The sequence below is a fragment of the Mauremys reevesii genome, unplaced genomic scaffold (genome assembly GCF_016161935.1).
Source record: "Mauremys reevesii isolate NIE-2019 unplaced genomic scaffold, ASM1616193v1 Contig148, whole genome shotgun sequence".
Taxonomy (NCBI): domain Eukaryota; kingdom Metazoa; phylum Chordata; order Testudines; family Geoemydidae; genus Mauremys; species Mauremys reevesii.
In genome coordinates this window covers 91,529-111,916 of record NW_024100769.1, presented here as the reverse complement: position 1 = coordinate 111,916, position 20,388 = coordinate 91,529, and the positions used below count along the sequence as shown (strand labels likewise).

At 49.2% G+C, this 20,388-nt stretch overlaps 3 non-coding genes and 1 pseudogene across 3 annotated transcripts; all 4 read right to left on the bottom strand.

Moving 5' to 3' along the window:
- Positions 1-3,007: 3,007 nt before the first annotated feature.
- On the bottom strand, positions 3,008-3,208 carry LOC120393109 (annotated as a pseudogene).
- Positions 3,209-8,904: 5,696 nt separating this feature from the next.
- On the bottom strand, positions 8,905-9,012 carry TRNAL-CAA. Its single transcript has 2 exons — positions 8,975-9,012; positions 8,905-8,949 (listed from the first exon to the last, which is right to left on the bottom strand). It is a non-coding gene; the product is annotated as a tRNA-Leu (tRNA).
- A 3,875-nt stretch (positions 9,013-12,887) lies between these two features.
- On the bottom strand, positions 12,888-12,959 carry TRNAE-UUC. Its single transcript has one exon. It is a non-coding gene; the product is annotated as a tRNA-Glu (tRNA).
- Positions 12,960-13,610: 651 nt separating this feature from the next.
- Positions 13,611-13,683, bottom strand: TRNAK-CUU. Its single transcript has one exon. It is a non-coding gene; the product is annotated as a tRNA-Lys (tRNA).
- Positions 13,684-20,388: the final 6,705 nt, after the last annotated feature.

Below are 20,388 nucleotides of genomic sequence, written 5' to 3'. Positions count from 1 at the left end.
AGCATCAGAATCTGACTGTGCCCTGGCGTGTTCAACGCTGCCGAAGAAGGAGCTCAAATCCACGAGTCCTCTGCTAGCACCCAAATCTGGTAGCTCGTCCGGTCTGCTGGGAAATAAGGAAGAAATGAATTAAAGGAGTCACACGACAATAATGCAAGGAAATGAAGAGAGGTTTGTCAGAACAGGTTCTGTCTGATTTAACGTCTTCCCAGCTACCCATCAAAGTTAAAGACCTAGCCTCAGTATCTCTGTCTGCTGACAGCAGCCAACAAAGTTAGGGTGCCAGAGGGGAATGAACAGAACAGAGGAATCATCTGTGCTCCATCCTCGTAAGCCCAGTGCCCTGGCTTCTGCAGCAAACAGGATGATTTCTAGCTAGGGATACCGCTGGCAAAGCGCCATATAGATGGACTCCATCCTCCATTAATTTATCTAGTGCTTTTTTGAACTCCTGTTATTTATAGTCTTTCTGGCCTTCACGACATCCCCTCTGGGCAAAGGAGTTCCACAGGTTGGCTAATAAGTCTGCGTGAAGAACAGGTACTTCCTTTTGTTTGTTTTAAAGCTGCTTTGCTCATAATTTGGTTTGAAACATTTGACCCCTGGTTCGTGTGTTGGTGAGAAGGAGTATATAACTCTTTCCCTTATTTACTTGGTCCACGTTGTGTCATAGATTTACAGACCTCCCTGCGTATCCCCACCTTTTTAGTCGTTCCTCTTTCTTTCCAAGAGATGAAAGAGTCCCAATCTTATGAATCTCTTCTTAGATGGAAGCCAAGTCTATTCATATCCCTCATCATCTTTACATTTGTCCGGTTTCTGACAGACTCCTTTCCCATTCCACATATATCTTTTTTTGAGATTGGGGCGACCGCATCAGCATGCAGTATTCAAGATGTGGAGCATACTGCATGGATTGATATTGAGGCAATATGATAGATTTTCTGGTCTTATTACCTGGCTGTCCCTTTCTTAATGATTCCCACATGCTCCGAACAAGGGGCACATTGAGTGGATGTTTCAGAGAACCATCCACAACGACTTCCAGATCTCTTTCGGCGTGGTAACAGCCAATTTAGAGCCCCATCGTTTTATAGGAGTATAGTTGGGATTTATGTTTGCCAATGTGCATTACATTTCTGCACTTATACGGAGCACACGACGTTCATCTGCCATTCTAAGGTTGTCCCTTCACCCAGTTTTGTGAGATCTCTTTGTGGCTCTTGGTAGTCTGCCTGGGGACTTAACTCTTTTGAGCAATTTTGTATCATCTGCCAAATTTTGCATACTTCTCACTGATTAGCCCTTTCCCCAGGATCATTTATGAATAAGTTGAAGACAATTACTGCTCCCCAGTACAGACACCTGTGACACAAGAGAGGGAGGGAAGATCCTCTTCTGACACTGGCAGACCAGGTGCCAGCTCATGCCAAGGCCCTCCCTAGGCCTTACTGAAAAGTGACAAACGCATGGCTGGAAACTGAAGTCTTGCTTCACCTGTTTGGGAAGAAGTGTTGTTAAAACAGGCATTAGCTTCCCTATAAAAACGTGTTTAGAGTTTACTGACAAGCTCGTGAGTTGCTGGCATGCATTATTCTCACTCTATGCAATAGCCGTAGCCCATGTTGGCAAGGTGATATATAAGCGTTGGCACTTAAAGGCTGTAAAACCCCTTGCTGCCGCCACGCTTAACACCAGTCAGGAGAGAAGCATTACCAGAGTGTGTAAATGTGGTAGTTTACCAGAAGAGGGTGTCATCTCCTTTCCAGGTCAAGAGAAGGCCCTGAGGACTGAGACATCAGGTGCTTTACCACTGTGGATCATCTGTGGACCAAAGGAAAGCTTGGTTTGATTGCTCCTCCTCACACACCTCCACGAGGAGAGCAGGAGTTTCAGCACCTGAAACACTCGCCCCACATCAGCTTGAGCTCTGGGAATGGAATAAAAATCCTCCTGTCAGGGAAGAAACTGATATGTTCCCCCTCCCACGATGCTGCTTGGACTTCCAGGAGACGGGCACACCTTCTAGCAGCATGCAAGGGATCCTGGCTGGTTTGGCAAAGGTTAGCCTAAAGGACATACAGAGCTTGCGGCATTACAGTTAGCTTCTACTACTGCCTGGGTAGCAAGATAGAGTCCCACGCGGGGGTGCCCAAGGGGTCCTGTCTGTGACTTCCATGTTAAGGCATTGTTCCAGTGCCTGGAGGGAGTTCACTTACTCTGATACAGAGGAGCCCCACTGCCTGCCAGGCCCAGGCACCAGGGGCTGCTGCAATCTGGGGCTCTCTGGCCACACCCAGAAGGTAAGTTTCTAGCTTGCATCTCTATTCTAGAAAACCAGAAGGGAAAGAAAGAGAACCTATTATTACATTTTTTAAAAAAGAGAGAATCCTCCTGATTTGTAAGCCACTGTCATGATTTGGGGATTTTTCCAATAGCTTAAAGGATATAAACAAATGAGAAGCTAAGGGGTTATTAATGTAGCATTTAGGGATTACAGTAGTTTGGGGAAATCAGGATTGGGGCCCCTGTGTGCTGGAGTGCAGCACGACACCTTAGTGCCTTATTCTTGATCTTACCACAGACCAAGATACATAGAACGTGGGCGGGTGGGAGAAGTCTGTGTAACTCATGCAGTTGTGGATATACACGTGACCTCAAATATTACCACAACCGCCCCACCCCTACCCCCAAAGAAATACAAAAAAAAAAAATCCATCTCCCCAACAGACCCCAGAATCAAAAGATTTGTCCCCTCATGACTGTTGAAAAGACTCACAGCAGAAAGAAGGGGAGTCCAGCTTCTTAAATAACTCTCCCTTAGGCAAGACAAAGAAGAATCCTCTCACATCTATAGACTTTACAAAACACTTCCAAGAAATCATGTACTTAAAAGAAAGAGAAAAACACCCAGATTTTTCTGCTACTTCCAAAAAACATTTGCTTTAAAGAAAGTATCACAGTTCAACTCTTTCTGCTTCTTTCTAACCAGAAGGTTCTCCTCTAAAGGAGATACACCAGCTCCTGGAAGCACTGCAATACCAGATCAATGCCATAGGACAGACAAAGCAAGCTTCCTGTTTTAACTCCCGCTGCTCAAAAATCCCAAGTTAGCCTACAGTCCTCACATCAAAGTAGAAGTATCAGAGATTAAGAAACTGATAAGAACAGACATGACACTTTGATCCCCAGGCTCCAAGGAACCAAAAGTAATACTCACACTCTGCTATGCACATGCAACACCCCTACACCCACCCATTTTGACCTCTTCCCAGGACAGAGCTCCCAGAACCACAACAAACACCACAACTCAGGAACTCTACCTGAGAATCACTTCCTGAAAATGATCTCCAGTGGAAGACTTTGAAGTGCAAGAACCCTTAGTCACTTTTTGAATTCTGTTCAAAGACAGACAAGTCTTGCCCTAGTAGATGCCTTCCTCTCCCTGGTTTCCCCTCTATGCACTCCTAATTTCCATAAAGCCACCCACTGACCTGCACTGCTACCCAATCTCTACACTGTTAACTCTTACAGCAAACAGGGTAAAAGAAAAGCCTATGCAGGCGCTCATTCCACACAGCCCTGACGGCCTCTTTTCTGCTTTCCTTCCCACAGAATCAGCCTCAAACAGACAGTCACCATTGCATCAAAGCAATTCCTTGCCATTTGGGTGCATTGGTGCCCCTTAGTCCTCTCTGAAGGTGATCACCGCTGGTTCCTTCTGGCCTGAAACCTTGTAGAATCTGACTCAAAGAGACACACACAGCCTTCCTCTTCTTCTGCACTATGAAAACTAGCACTCATCACAGGCAAAACATTGACCGTTTCCTAAGATTAAGAAGCTACTGGTGTTTTCCTCAACAGGAGAAGAGGATGGACAATTTCTCTTCTGTGGGAAGACGAGGGAAACCCATGCAATCACCTCTCTGGAAGGTGATATATTAAGGAGGCGGCGGTGAAGAGCCCTCACGGACTCAGACTAAGAGAAAGCAGCTCTTGAACTGAGCCTTCCAACAATGACAAACTAAAATCTGCAAGAAACCGGCCTTTCCAACTCAGGGCCCAATAAAGAAGCTGTTACCACAAAAGCGCTCAACCGAAGAGTTAAGTAAATGACTCTAAACCAGACACTTTTAGGAAAAACCAAACGTTAACATAAACAAATAACGCATTTTCTTTGCTGCTCTTCCACCGTGATACTCTCCTCCACCGTTCCTCCCAAAAACATACCAAAACCAAAAGAGCCAGTAGAATGCACATCACAAATAAACCTCTGCTAGCTAGGAAACAATCTCACTTCAACATGAGAATCTTAAAGTAAATAAACCCATTTTCAGAGCTCTGAGCTTTTTCATATACTATAGATATGAAACTTCAGCCAGTGACACTCAGTTCAGGTAGCCCCTTCTGTTTTTCTCCCTACAGCAGGCAACAGCCTTTACTAGGCAAAGCCTTAAAAAATTGGGTACAAACTCACTTAAACATTCCTCTCCACACGGAAAAATGCAAAGGGAAATAGGCTGGCCAGGGGCATGAGGACAAGCTGGCCCAGATCAAGAGAGGGAGTGACTCTGGTCCAGGGGGTGGAGGAAGACAGAAAAGGGACAGTGCATGGGATTGGCCTCCTGTCTTTTTCCTTTGCTCCAGCATTCTGCACCTGGGTGACTGTAATGGGTCAGAGACTTGAGAAATACCTGTGATGCTGGTGGAGGTAGGTGGCTGCCCTGGGACCGAGCACAGAGCTGAGCATTTTCCACTGGGTTGCTGCCTGCACCCTCAGCGCCTGGCCACACAGTGATCGGATAGTGGTTAGTGTTCTGCGCTCTAAGCCGCAGCAGCCTAGGTTCAGAATCAGGCTCACGGCATTGCTTTTGGTGGGGAGGGGCTATCCTGCAGCATTGCCTCGTGGCTCAGTCTGATGGCGTCCGTTTGCAAAGAGAGCCATCAGCCGGTCCCTTAGTTTCTGCTTGCAAGAGGCAAGTCAGTGGTGGGTCCATTGGTCAGAAAAGACAGATACCAGGACTTCTTGCTGGGCATCAGGGTCCAAAAGCAACACATTACCTACTGGAAAGGGCTGTGTTTCGGAATGTCCATCCAGTGTCACGTTGAAGGGAAGGATCTGCGTGTTTGGAAGCTGCGTCCCTCCAGAGGCGCTTGAATAGCCAAAGGGGCCGTGGGTGAGTTTAAGCATGAGGTGAGTGTGGAAGTGTGGAAGGGGAGGGTGGCAGAGGAGGTTTTGAGAGGAAAAAGGTGCTGCTGAGCTGGTAGGTGAGGGCAAGGTCCCAGGCGGGTGTTGTGTGAGGAGCTGTGTAGGCCCAGAAAGTGCTGTTGCTGCTGGGCAGGGCAGGTGAGGAGGGCCAGGAGCTTTTCCCAGGGCTGTTACTGCAGCCCAAGCCGTTGGGAAGCAGCCGAGGGCCACCTCGCTAGAGGGTTAAATTCACCACTCGTTCAACTCCCAGAGCCCTTCTACAGCACAGATGATGTGTATACACCTTCACCGGGAGCCAAATTGGCAGGTTTCCGAGCCCCTGTGAGTCCGATGTTGTTTTAGTCTCCTGCTGATTTATTAGGAGAATAAAAGATGGACACCGGTGAACTGAGGCAGACTACGGACACCGCATGCTGAGAAAACAATGGTGAAGACTCCAACTCCAGCAGTGTGGGCCACATAGACAAGTAACCAGCACCCACAATCTTTACAAGCTTTTTCCAAAATAACTCATCTTTTGGAAAAATAGGTTGAGCCTTTTTGACAATCTGGCTAAAGATTTTGGTGCTCAACTGGGAGCCTAGTTCTTCATGCAAATCTGGCCCTAGCGGTGGAGTGTGAGATCTTCTGAAAATTCTGGCTAATGTGTCTGGAAGCTCTAAGAAGCATCACAACTTTTGAGCATTTACTAGAACAGGATGAACAAACCTTCCTTCCTTGACCTACAATCACCTTGATTCCAGGTTGAGGTTTCAAGAGAATTGATTTGATTCTTAGATGCAATGCAAAGAAACAAACACCCTCCCTGTAGACATTGGAAGGGGAGGCTGAAATGGATCTGCCACTAAACCAGGCGTTGCCTTCATCAGTAGCCACCTGAGCAAGAGGGTAAAACTCACTGGCCTAGAGGTGAAAGGCCCATAGCCCATGCTCAGGAAGCGCTTCAGCGGCTAGATCTTAGGAATGGAAAGCGAATGATCTTTCTCCTGGTGTTACGTCCAAAGACTTGCAGATCGCGCTGGGTGCAAGGTTTTTGGATGAATATTATAGTTAGTGAAAGATTTTGGTGGACCCAAACTGATTGTTTAGTTTAGTTTGTTTCACCAAGAAAAGTGAAAAGAAAAGGCAAAAAGATCTTGGGTCAAAGTGCAATGTTGTTCTAATTTAGGTTAGGCTCGGTAAGAAGGAAAAACTAAATTGTTTGCACAAGTAAGTGTATTTGTGTAAAGGGTGCAGAGGCTGGGCTTTAAGGGGCAGATAGCCATATTGTAGTAGTTGAAGCTTTTAGCTTTCCTCTATGGCCTCTAAAGAGTTTCCGGCAGCATTCTGAAGGAGGCCAGGAAGTTGCATTCTTCTGGTTGAACTCCAAGCGAGGAAGGAAAGGTAGACTTTTGTTGAAGAGGATAACCCTGACCGAATCGAACCCAGACCGTGGGCAGTAGAAAGCACCAAATCCTAACCACTAGACCACCAGGAGATGACAGTTGGGGGTTAGGCATAACTTTCTAGGCCTACTTTCTGTCCAACTGAGGCCATTCGTCTGTCTTCAAAGGAGGTTAACTTACGAAAGCTCTGAGCTCTTCGTTTCCTTACGGTTCCTCTCCTATTTTTAGCACTGATATGAAAAAGAAACAGAAAAACATATTAAGACAATTTCCAGTATTGTTATACATTGAGGCCAAGTGTCTTTTTAAAAAAAACAGTTTTGTTGCTATCTTGTTTACTCTCCATGGGCTACTTACAGAAATGTATGAGGGATGAATAAGATGTGGGTGGAATCGTCAGCCTTAAGCAATCTCCATCCCAATTAGAAGAGGGCTGGTGGAGTGGGATTTGAGAAAGAAGCAGTTATCTCAACTACTGGAGCGCTGGCAAAGATATAGAAATAAGTAGGAGAAGCTCTAGATGGCTGCTCAGGGGAGGGGGCAATCAGCTTCTGAAAAGGTTATTTTTTCCTCTCTTGCCTGGGCTAGAAGAGACTCAACTCTCTTAGGACCATGGAATTGTCAATGTGTGTCTTGTCTTCCATGATGTACTAAAGGTCCGAGACCGCCTCAGCTGGGATTGAGAGGACAAAGAGTGGATTCTATGCCTGAGACTCTAAGGGAGAGAGGATGTCGAAGAGTGCAAGATGAAACGCCCAACGTGGGGCTTCTGAACCCACGACCCTGAGATTAAGGAAGAGTCTCATGCTCTACCGACTGAGCTAGGTCGGGCTAGGCCTCAAGGGGGCAGCAAAGGCACTGTAAGACAGGTGCAAAAGAAGAGCGTAAGGCAAAGTTTCTTTGCAGTGCTGAGATTCGTTTCCTGACATTTGCCTCTCTCTCTTTCCTGGTTCCTTCGCTCTCAGCCAGCAAACAGGGCCTGTTCACCTGGCTAGTTAGATGCTGGTGTCTAGACCAGAGAAGTGGGAAAATCATCCAGCAGCTGCTCAGAGAAACCTGGGTGGGAGGGTGGAATTTAGGATTCTCCTAGCAGGAGAGGTGCTGTTTCTCAGAAAAAGCTTCTCAGCGCCCAAAGAGGGGGCAGAGAAGACAGTTCCCGCCGGCCGCCAGACACATCTTTCTAGGGAATCAGAACCCCTGGGGTAAAATCTTCCAAGGGGATGTGCGGCTCCAGGAATGTCAGAGAAGGGAAAGACTGTTTGCTTTAGGAGGTGGTGCGGGAACCTGCAGGTCCTTAGGTCCTCTCCAGCGTCCGATGAAAGCATTTGGGGGAAGGGCCTGGATAGACAAAGACAGGAAAGACGGGCTTATGGCCCTGTGCAAACACCATGTTGCCAGCGGTCCAAGAAAAGCGGGTGGGGGTTCGAGCATTTTGGCTGCTTCCTGAGGCACGGAACTCACAACCTGGCAATGCTCAGAGCCCGTTCCTCGGGAGTTTTCTTTGTGTTGGTCTTGTGATGCTGAGGGAGGCTGAAGCATCATTTGAGTTTGTTTCAGTGCCTTCAAGTTGGGCTAAGGTTGTGACCCTGAGCACAGGGGTTCCAGCTCTTAACCCTGAGGGGAATGGACAATGGACCAACTTAATCTGTTGACAGAAAGTAGCCAGAAAATCTAATGATGCTTCCGGTTCCTCCGTCAGATCACAAGAGAAACACAAAAATCCTAAGAGGAACAATTCTTCTCTGCTTTTGTTACCTCCATCGCAACCCTCTCCACCTCTTCTTCTGCCTACCTAGCGGCTCTTTGATGGAGAAAGATCCTGGAGCGGATAGAATTTCTGAGATACAAACTGAGAGAGAGGCTTTGAGACCTCCTGATAGATGTTGAAACAATCTAACAGGGCTCTTGGCTGTAGCTGCCTCCTGTCTCTGCTCCCTATGCTGTCAATTCTGTGCCCTCATGGAAGCAGCCAAACCAGAGTACATAGAGCACCCAGTTTAGGCTCAAGCCCAAACCCTGAGACTAAGAGTCTTACCTTCCCTTTATCAGTGTCTACTGTACTGCCTCTTCCTCCACCTGCATATTTGACACCCATACCTGCCCAAGATCAAGCAATGCCAACTTTCTGGTGGGGAATAAACTGGAATTTACCTAACTAGGTGCCTTGAGCGCATGGATTCCGAAGGCATTTACGATTCCTCTAACTTCTCTTGCCGCTACTCTAAGAAAGCTCCTAAACAAGGGCTCTTCCAATATGTTACATAAGGGCAATGAAACCAGGCCACCTCTTGAGGTGGAATCAAGAGGTTGTGTCAGGAGTGGGATTTGAACCCACACTCCTGCAGGAGACCAGAAGCCCCAGTTGTGGGAAAGACAGAGCCTTGAGTCTGGCGCCTTAGACCACTCGGCCATCCTGACGCTGGGACAAAAGCAGCTCTCTCAACCCTCCTTTTCTTCAATATTGTATGAGCCGCTCAGGAGGCCAAGACAGCATCTCTCGTTCAACACCTACATCACATCTGGTTTTAGACACCATCACCTCATCTAAAGTTTCAGGTTTCCTACAACCCTGTGCCTTCTGAGGTGTTCTAATCTCTCACTTATTAGATGGACACTAGGACAGAGGCAGAATAGAGACACTAGCTTAATGAGAACCTCAAACTCCTGCACGGTGGACCAGAGTCAAGCAGCCAGCACTCACAATCGTACCGGCCTTGTTTGGGTTTTTTCCCAAACTAGCTCAGCACTCAGGGTGTTGAGCCCTTCTGGAAATCTTGCAAAGAGTTTGGAACCTGAATGGGTGTTGAGTTCTTAAGAAAACCTTGTTTTTGTTTTGTTTCAAGAAAATTGGGGACAAAAGATTAATCTAGGTGAACCTGGATGTTTACTGCTGTTTTCGTTCAGCTCCACTCAGGCTCTTTCTGAAAGCTGGTCCGTTCCCCATTACAGAGGGTTCAAGCAGAGCTGAGTGGAAGGAACCCTGTGCTCAGCATCACAACCTGAGCCTGAGAAAAAGCACTGAAACACGCTCAAATGACGCTTTAGGTTCATCCATCAGAATCACAAGAGCAAGACAAAGACATCTCAAGAAGAAGAGTCCTCGGTTTTCATTTACCCCATCGCAACTCCTCTTCACTTCTTTCTTCTGCCTACCTAGAGGCTCATCCAGGAAAATCACTCAACTGATTATAATTCTGGGCAGAGAAACCCAGGAGGGCTTGTGCTCCCTCCATGTGAGCGGATAGCACTCTGACTTCGCTCCACGGGTCTCTCAGCTTTGGCTTCCCAGTTTGTCAACTCGGTGCAGGCAGGAAGCAGGCTCTCCTCGGCTTTGGCAAGCCACTTTCTGTCCAAATTGGGAAACCGGTCCAGTCTCCATTCCCTGTGAGAACAAGGCAGAGAGTTCACCAGCTGAACCTAATCCGAGGCATTGAAAAAATGGAATTATGCTTCCCGTTCCTCCGTCAGGATCACCAGGAAACACACCAAAATCCCAAGAGGGAACAACTCGTCTCTGTTTTAGTTACCCCCAACGCAATCCTCTCCGCTTCTTCTGCTTCCCAGAGGCTCTTCCAGGGACAAAACTCATTGAGCTGATAGGATTTGGGGGATGGAAACGGAGAGAGGGGGTTTGACACCTCCTGAGAGGATGTGGACGCGATAGAACAGCTCTCTCGGTTTTAGAAGCCTCCTAGCCTGGCTCTTTGTTGTCAATTCTGTGCCATCAGGAAGCAGCGAAAGCAGGGTAGGTAGGGCACCCGGTGACGTTGCACCCATACGTTTATGAAAAGATGCTTATAGGTGTGAGTATGATGTAAGTGGAATATGCTTGATGCAAAGGTCTCTTGTAAGGTATCATAACAAAGGTTCTAACCTACTGAATATATGCCTCCTATTTGTATGCATGTCTCATTTTGTCTCTGAAGCTGGAAATATGGAAGTCTAACTCTGAGGTCCTATTGTAATTGTGCAAAGCGTGGGCCACTATAATGGTTTAAAACTTGACGACTCCCATTGACAATTGGTTGTAAATGGTTTATTGACCTGCAAATCTTCCTGTGTACGTGTGGCCAACCCAGGAAGAATGGAAACTAGGGTCTTACAGAGACCACGATAGTGGAATCCATCTTAAATCTGGTATTTTTCCGTTTAGAAGGAAGGGTGAGGACCCAGAGAGACAAAAGATTCCCCTTATGCCAAAGCTATAAAGGGGTGAAGCAGGACAAAGGGCTGCCAGTCATGAGAAAACCCCTGCCAGTCATGAGAAAACCTAAGATGTCTTGCTGGAAGTAACAAAGACCGAAGCAGGAAAGGATTGGGCCCAGACTAGGCAGGAGTCTAGTCTGTGAAAGAAGCTGATTGAACACCTCTGAGGGTGAGGCTATTCCCTGGAATCAGTTTCTTAATGTATTAGGCTTAGACTTGCGTGTTTTGTTTTAGTTTGCTTGGTGACTTTTTTTGTTCTGTCTGTTATTCCTTGAAATCACTTCACTCCTACTTTTAACCTTAATAAAAATGACTTTTGTTTATTAATAAACCCAGAGGAAGTGATTAATCCTGGGAGCAAACAGCTGTGCATCTCTCTATCAGTGATCTAGAGGGTGAAGAATTTAGGAATTTACCCTGTATAAGCTATAGAGAGTACAAGGGATTTATTTGGGGTTTTGGATCCCACTGAGCTGGGTGCTGGAGACAGGTGCTGAGCTGTTTTGAGTTAAAGTCTGCAGCTTTGGGGTGTGGCCCAGAGCCTGGGTCTGTGTTGCAGCAGGCTAGGGTGTCTGGCTCAACAAGGCAGGGTTCTGGAGTCCCAAGCTGGCAGGGAAAACGGGCTGGAAGTAATTTCAGTCCCAAGGGGATCTCTGTGACCGAACCCATCACAGTGGCGTAGTCGAGCAGGATATGTGCACAGCTGATTGCTTTGAGACACTGGTAGTGATTTTTAAGCGTGTTGCCTGGAGGACAGACAAAGTGCTTATTCAGGAAAGGGAAGATGACAACTTTGGTTGCCAAATTGGCTGGGAAAGCTCTGGATATATTCAGTAAGATGCCTATTGCTGATGCTTCAAACCATGGTCTATTTAAGGAATTGGTTTTGAAACAGTTTCAGATTAGGCCTGAAACCTAGAGGGTTAAATTCACAACTCTTTCAACTCCCAGAGCCCTCTACAGCACAGATGATTTGTATACACCTTCACCGTGAGCCAAATTGGCAGGTTTCAGGGAGCCCTGTGGAGTCCGATGTTGTTTTAGTCTCCCTGCTGATTTATTAGGAGAATAAAAGATGGACACTAGAACTGAGGCAGACTACGGACACCGCATTCTGAGAAAACAATGGTGAACCTCCAACTCCAGCAGTGTGGGCCACATAGACAAGTAACCAGCACCCACAATCTTTACAAGCTTTTTTCCAAAATAACTCATCTTTTGGAAAAATAGGTTGAGCCTTTTTGACAATCTGGCTAAAGATTTTAGTGCCTAACTGGGAGCCTAGTTCTTCTGCAAATCTGGCCTAGCGGTGGGTGTGAGACCTTCTGAAAATTCTGGCCAATGTGTCTGGAAGCTCCAAGAAGCATCGCAACTTTGAGCATTTACTAGAACAGGATGAACAAAACCTTCCTTCCTTGACCTACAATCACCTTGATTCCAGGTTGAGGTTTCAAGAGAATTGATTTGATTCTTAGATGCAATGCAAACAAACACCCTCCTGTAGACATTGGAAGGGAGGCTGAAATGGATCTGCCACTAAACCACATTGCCTTTCATCAGTAGCCACCTGAGCAAGAGGGTAACCACTGGCCTAGAGGTGAAAGGCCCATAGCCCATGCTCAGAAGCCTTCAGCGGCTAGATCTTAGGAATGGAAAAGCTTAATGATCTTTCTCCGGGGTGTTACTTCCAAAGACTTGTATATAGCGCTGGGTGAAAGGTTTTTGGATGAATATTATATTTAGTGAAATATTTTGGTGGACCCAAAATGATTGTTTGTTTAGTTTGGTTTCTACCAAGAAAAGTGAAAAGAAAAGAAAAGATCTTGGGTCAAAGTGCAATGTTGTTCTAATTTAGGTTAGGCTCGGTAAGAAGGAAAAACTAAATTGTTTGCACAAGTAAGTGTATTTGTGTAAATGGTGCAGAGGCTGGGCTTTAAGGGGCAGATAGCCATATTGTAGTAGTTGAAGCTTTGCTTTCCCCATGGCCTCAAAGAGTTTCTGAGCATTCTGAAGGAGGCCAGGAAGTTGCATTCTTCTGGTTGAACTCCAAGCGAGGAAGGCAAGGTAGACTTTGTTGAAGAGGATAACTCCCTGCCTGGGAATCGAACCCAGACCGTGGCGGTGAAAGCGCCAAATCCTAACCACTAGACCACCAGGGAGATGACAGTTGGGGGGGTTGGGCATAACTTTCTAGGCCTACTTTCTGTCCAACTGAGGCCATCTGCTCGTCTTCAAAGGAGGTTAACACAAGCTCTGAGCTCTTCGTTTCCTTACGGTTCCCTTCCTATTTTTAGCACTGATATGAAAAAGAAACAGAAAACATATTAAGACAATTTCCAGTATTGTTATACATTGAGGCCATGTCTTTTTTTTTAAAAAAATAGTTTTGTTGCTATCTTGTTTTACTCTCCATGGGCTTACAGAAATGTATGAGGGATGAATAAGATGTGGTGGAATCGTCAGCCTTAAGCAATCTCCATCCCAATGAAGAGGGCTGGTGGGGGATTTGAGAAAGAAGCAGTTATCTCAACTACTGAGCGCTGGCAAAGATATAGAAATAAGTAGAGAAGCTCTAGATGGCTGCTCAGGGGGAGGGGGGCAATCAGCTTCTGAAAGGTTATTTTTTCCCTCTCTTGCCTGGGCTAGAAGAGACTCAACTCTCTTAGGACCATGGAATTGTCAATGTGTCTTGTCTTCATGATGTACTAAAGGTCCGAGACCGCCTCAGCTGGTTGAGAGGACAAAGAGTGGATTCCGTTATGCTCTGAGACTCTAAGGGAGAGAGTGATGTCGAAGAGTGCAAGATGAAACGCCCAACATGGGGCTTGAACCCACGACCCTGAGATTAAGAGTCTCATGCTCTACCGACTGAGCTAGTCGGGCTAGGCCTCAAGGGGTAGCAAAGGCACAGACAGTGCAAAAGAAGAGCGAAGGAAGTTTCTTTGCGTGCTGAGATTCGTTTCCTGACATTTGCCTTCTTTCCTGGTTCCTTCGCTCTCCAGCTAGCAAACAGGGCCCGTTCCAAGGCTAGTGAGATGCTGGTGTCTAGACCAGAGAAGTGGGAAAATCATCTAGCAGCTGCTCAGAGAAACCTGGGTGGGAGGGTGGAATTTAGGATTCTCCGAGCAGGAGGAGGTGCTGTTTCTCAGAAAAAGCTTCTCAGCGCCCAAAGAGGGGCAGAGAAGACAGTTCCTCACGCCGCCAGACACATCTTTCGCAGGGAATCAGAACCCCTGGGGTAAAACTCTTCCAAGGATGTGCGGCTCCAGGAATGTCAGAGAAGGGAAGGACTGTTTGCTTTAGGAGGTGGGTGCGGGAACCTGCAGGTCCTTAGTCCCTCCAGCGTCCGATGAAAGCATTTGGGAAGGGGCTGGGATAGACAAAGACAGGAAAGACGTGGCTTCGGCTCCTGTGCAAATACCATGTTGCCAGCGGTCCAAGAGAAGCGGTTGGGGTTCTGAGCATTTTGGCTGCTTCCTGAGGCACGGAACTCACAACCTGGCAATGCTCAGAGCTCCGCTCGGGAGTTTTCTTTGTGTTGGTCTTGTGATGCTGAGGGAGGAAGCTGAAGCATCATTTGAGTTTGTTTCAGTGCCTTCGGTTGGGCTAAGGTTGTGACCCATTCATATATATAGTATGAACTATATACACTAACTATACTACAAACGAATAAAGTTAACTACAACTATATAAATCTGAACTATATATACAAGAATTAACGAGAGAAACTACGAGTAGCTAGGAAGTGGAGGTCAGCTAAGCCGCGCTCCACTGTTCCAACGACCGACACGGGCAGTAAGAAGGAACTGAGGGCGGGTGGGTCAGCAGTGGTATATATCTGGCGCTATAGCAGCGCCACTGCATGGGGCACCTATCTGACCCACCGAGTGTTGCTTGGGTAAAAATCTTCCGACGAACGTGCACACGGCGTGCGCACACCTAACTGGAATGCATATGAGCAATCACTCGAAGAAGAACTCCTTCTTTCTTGTATATTGCAAAGAAACCTGGTGTTATTTTTCACCAAGGAAGCTGGTAGATGTTTGAACACAAATATTGCAGCTTGGGAACAATCCCCAGAAATGGCATCTTCCCTCCACCCCGGATCTTCCTGCCTGAACGTAAAGAGTGCGCAGCGCGTCTCTCTCCCTTGCTGCTGCTGCTGCTGCCGCCTAAGGGCTACAGCATAAGAGCAGTGCTAGCTGCTGTAGCACCTCAGGAGGGAGGGGACCCTGCCATTTTTGGCAGCCCTCCTCTCCCGCTACCTGGAGGAGACACAAAGGGGACTTCCGGCCAGGAGACGGACTTCACTCACCTTAGCAGCTGCTGGGGCTTCTGTGAGTGTTTGACCTATGATTCCGCCCCGCCCCTGCCCCTGCCCCTGCCCCATGCTGGGAAGGGGCAGCCCCATCCCCATCCACAGTGAAGTTATGGTGAGGGGCAGCAACATGGAAGGCCACCTGTGATGGCAACCCCATCCAGTACCCATCATAGAGGAGGTGAGTGAGCTTTCTGGACCTGAGAGGCCCCACGAGCATGTGCAGTGACTGTGGTGCAGAGTGAGTGTGCTGTGGTGACAGAGGGCAGAGGAGGGGTCCCTCCTGGAGCTTGCTGCTGCCAGTGGTGGTGATGGGGAGTCCTCTCTGGCCCTAGCCCTGGGGCAGCCTGTCTGCACCCCAAGTTCCTCATCCTCAGCCCTGCCCCACCCCAAAGCCTGCACTCCCAGCACCAAGCACACTCCTGCACTGTGAACCTCTCATCCCCAGCCCCACCCCAGAACCTCACCTGAGGGGAAAACATGCAACTTAAATTTGGTGGTCAGTTTGGAGTATCATTTTGTTTAGCACGATACTTGACTATTTTACACCCCTTCAAAGTATGTAACTGGTCGTATACAGGTGTTACGAAGTGGGAATGTGCTTAATGTTTTCTCTGAATACTGTCTGTGTGCCTCAGTTTCCCCAATGCATTTCTTAAGGCTCTAGATGGTGGGATAAGGGGGTGTGATTGTTGTAAAGCCCTAGAGGGCCAGTGTGATGGTGTCTGCACAGAGACTGGCCGAAACCCTGTCTCCAGGCAACTGATGGGCTGAGCCCCTCCCCTGCAAAGGTGCCAGCTGTAGGTGTTGGAGACAAAGAGATCAGGTGAGCAGAGGAGTGGGGGCTGGAGGGGTTTGGGAGTCTGGAGCTGGCTGGGGACCAGGCGTGAAGTGCAGACAAGGGGTCTGGCTCACTGCCCCAGAATGGACCCGGCCTAGGGGTCCGGTTCACTGTACCTACAAGCTCTGTTTTACACCCTGTTCCTGTCATCGAATAAATCTCTGTGTTACTGGCTGGCTGAGAGTCACGTCTGACTGCAAAGTGGGGGGGCAGGACCCTCTGGCTTCCCCAGGACCCCACCTGGGCGGGCTCGCTGTGGGAAGCGCACAGAGGGGCAGAGGATGCTGAATGCTCCAAGGAGAGACCCAGGAAGGTGAAGCCGTGTGAGCTTCTTGCCCAGAAAAAGTCTGCTCCGAGGGAGAGGAGGCTCCCCAAAGTCCTGCCTGGCTTGGTGGGGAGCAGTTCCAGAGCATCGCCCAGGGACTCCGTGACACCCGGTACCCACCACAGGGAAGGCGAGTGGGCTTTCTGGACCTGAGAGAGTCCCTAGGAGCATGTGCAGTGACTGTGGCGCAGAGTGAGTGTGCTGCGGGAGGTGGGGACGATGGGTCCCTCCTCTGGAGCTTGCGGCTGCCGGTAACAGGGAGGGGGGTCCTCTCTGGCCCTAGCCCTGGGGCAGCCTGTCTGCATCCCAAGTTCCTTATCCCCAGCCCTGCCCCACCCCAGTCCCTGCACCCCCAGCCCTGAGCACCCTCCTGCACTGTGAACCCCTCATCCCCAGCCCAACCCCAGAGCCCACACCTGAGGGGAAAAACATGCAACTTAAATTTGGTGGTCAGTTTGGAGTATCATTTTGTTTGGCACAATACTTGACTATTTTACACCCCTTTAAAGTGTATAACTAGTTGTATACAGGTGTTACAAAGTGGGGCTGTTCTTAATGTTTTCTCTGAATACAGTGTGGGTGCCTCAGTTTCCCCTGTGCATTTCTCAAGGATCTAGATGGTGGGATAAGGGGGTGTGATTGTTGTAGAGCCCTAGAGTGCTAGTGTGATGCCGTCTGCACAGAGAATGGCTGAAACCCTGTCTCCTGGATACTGATGGCCTGGGCCGCTCTCCTGCAAGGTGCCAACTGAAGGTGTTGGAGAACAGAGAGATCGGGTGGCCTCCTAATGCCTGGAAAAGAGACAAAGGCCAGAGGAGGAGTGTCAGTGCCTGTGCAGACTTCCGGGAAGCGCACGGTGTGGAAAGGATGCTGGGATGCTTTGGAACAACTCCATACAAAGCCAGTCAGGACTCTGGGGGAGCTTTCTCTATCGGAGCAGACTGTCTCCAGTGCAGGAAGCTTACACCTTCCTGGGTCTGACCTCGAAGCATTCAGCCCTTCCACACTGTGTGCCTTACGCAGCCAGTCTGCCCAGGCAGGTCCTGGGGCAACCAGAGGTCCCTGCACCCCCAACTCCACAGTCAGACGTGACTCTCAGCCAGACAGTAAAACAGAAGGTTTATTAGATGACAGGAACACAGTTTAAACAGAGCTTGTTGGTACAGAAAACAGGACCCCTCAGTCAGGCCCATCTTGTGGGGTGGGGAGCCCAGAACCAAGTTCTGTGTCTCTCCCCATTTCCCCAGCCAGCTCCAAACTGACACTCCCTCCTCTGGCCTCTGTGTCTCTTCTGGACAAGGAGGCCACCTGATCTATTTGTCCCCAACACCTTCAGTTGGCATCTTGCAGGGGAAACTGAGGCACCCACACAGTATTCAGAGAAAACATTAAGAACATTTCCACTTTGTCACAACAGATGCAACAAAATATAATACCATATATTGAAGTAGGCAAGTGCCGCTTCTGACTTTCCACTTTTTGACCCTTGTAATCTTGTGGCACTGACACATTGTAGCTTCATTTTATATCGGCTTACAGGGCAGGAGCGGGGGCACCACCATTTTGGGCCCCACCAAAAATTATACAAACCTGTCGCCTATGGGTGGGCATGGGGGTTTCTGGCAGGCGAGGGAGAAGGTGAAAGGAGGCGAGTGGTGGGTGGGGACTGACTAGGAGGGACGCAGCAAGCCAGCGGGGGCTAGGGGTGAAGAGGGTGTGATGGTGGGGCCCAGCAGGAGGGGGCAGGTCCTATTTTACTGCTGTGATCTGGTCACCCCATGTGCAGTTTCTTCCTTCCCCCGAACCTTGTTTCGATGGGGCGGAGCTGGGGAAGGAGGGTTTGTTTCCACGGGGCCGGGCGGCGCTGGGGGGGGGAAGAAGGGGGCAATTTTATATGAATAAGGAAATGTTTTATAAATTTTAATAAAATAAACATTAGTGAAGAAAATCAGTTGTACAACTATCAAAACAAATTATTTTCCTGATATGAAAGTGCAAATCAGCTAATTAATATATGATGCAATGTATGTAATAGATAATTTTGTTATTATTTATATAGTCATGGAAAGTAAATAATACATGGAAGAAACGAAAGGGTTTTTTAAGTGTTTTTTTGTTTTAGTCATCCCTGCCGGGGCCCCATCGAAACTGTTCGAATTGGGCCCCGCACTTCCTGAAGCCGCCCTGGCAATGAGGCTAATCATCTAGTGGAACAAGCTCCGCAAGGGATGTGGTTAATTCCCCATCACTGCTCTGTGTAAATGAAGACCGCAGCTCTTGCTGCAAGACACCTGGTGTGTGGGTGTCCCTGTTCCCCCTTCAGAACCTCTGGTACATGGTGCTTCCCTCCTCCCAGTTCAAGATCCCCATCATGTGGATGCTCCCATCCAGGATCTCTGGTGGGTGTCTCTGTCCCCCACCCCATGAACTAGCTCCAGTGTGTGGTTTCCCCTGCCTGCCCCCATCCGGGATCTGTGGGTGTCTCTGTTCCCCTTTTCAAGATCTGTGTTGTAGGGGGGCATTCCTCCCCCCAAGTCAGACTCCCCATCGTGTCGGTGCTCCCATCCCCCCTTCCAGGCTCTGCGGGGTGTGTGTGTGTGTCTAAAAAGAGACTGTGTCTCACTGTCTTGCCCAGGCTACACTGCAGGGGCTATTCACAGGTGTGATCCCACTACTGATCAGGACGGGAGTTTTGACCTGCTCTGTTTCTGACCTGGGCTGGTTCACCCCTCCTGAGGCAACCTGGAGACCCCAAACTCCCCCAGGATCACCATATTGATGCCAAACTTAGTGCGGACACCCGATCAGCACAGCCCCCTGCAGCCCAGAACTCCTGAGCTCAAGCGATCCACTGGCCTCAGTCTCCCCAGGAGCTGGGATCACAGGTACCAGCCACAGGGCCCAGCTTGTTTCTCAGCCTGGCAGCTGGAGCTTTAAACTCTGCTTGTGAGCTCTGTGCCTTGGCCAGACAGGGACAGCCTGGAACTGAAATGCGTCTGCGCCCCCCGCCCCGTCTCATGTCGAGCTGCAGGCGCCGCTGTCCTCCCATATAAGCTCCCGGATGTTTCGGTGCCCCCCATCCCCCGCCCAGGCGACCGGGTACCACTGCCCCCCCTACAGAATCCTGGATGTGTGGGTGTCCGTCCCTCTCAGAGGATCCCGGAGTGTGGATGCCCTTGTCCCCCCCTACAACATCCTGGGTGTGTGGGTGCCACTCTCCCACCCGTAGATCTCTGGTGGGTGGGTCCCCAGGGTGAGAGTGCTCCCATCCCCCGATACAGGCGGCGGGGGTATAACTGGCTCTCGCTGTCTTGCCCAGGAGGTGCTACAGCAGCTGTTCACAGGGGCAGCAGCCCCACTGTCAACCTGCAGCTTTAACCTGCTCCAGGGGTGACCTGCTTCACCCTCCTGTGGGAGCCCGGGGACCCCAAACTTCCCAGAATCACCTGATTGATGCCGAGCTTAGCACAGACACCGGCTCAGCATGGCAGGGTGCTGCCCTGAGCCCTGACAATCAGCTTCCCTCCGCCTCCTGCTGCACAGCGAGGATCCCACGCGAGAGGCTTTGTTCCCAGTTTGTTCAGGAGCGTCCCAGGCTCCAGCTGTAAACTCCGCTGGTCAGTTCTAATCTTTGGCCACACGGGGCGGCAGTAACGGTCCCATCTAAACGCTGTTTGCGTTCGGCCCTTCGGATCGCAGATTGTAACCCCGCGGGCAGATCTCTGAGCGCAGCCAAATCCCTCCCCAAACTGAACATTGAAGCAGCAGCTCCCATTGGAAAGATCAGGATTTTTGCCTTTAAAAACAAGGGAAATATCTGTAGCGAGAAACTGAAGAAGCTCAATTGATTTCATTGACTCCATGAATGTTCCTCTGTGTACCCCTAAGACTCATGCCACACATTTTGGGGACCACTGAACCCTACTAGCTAAGCAGGGGCTAGTGATGCCAAAGTCCAGGGAAGGAGAACAAGTGCGGGCCCCCAGCACTGGAGCCATGTGAAGGGGCTGCAGGAGAGGAGCAATGGCTGGTGGCCCAGGGACTTAAGGGCAAAGGGGGCACAGGAGGGGGCAGGAGTTAGAGGTGAAGGAGGTGCAAGGGTTG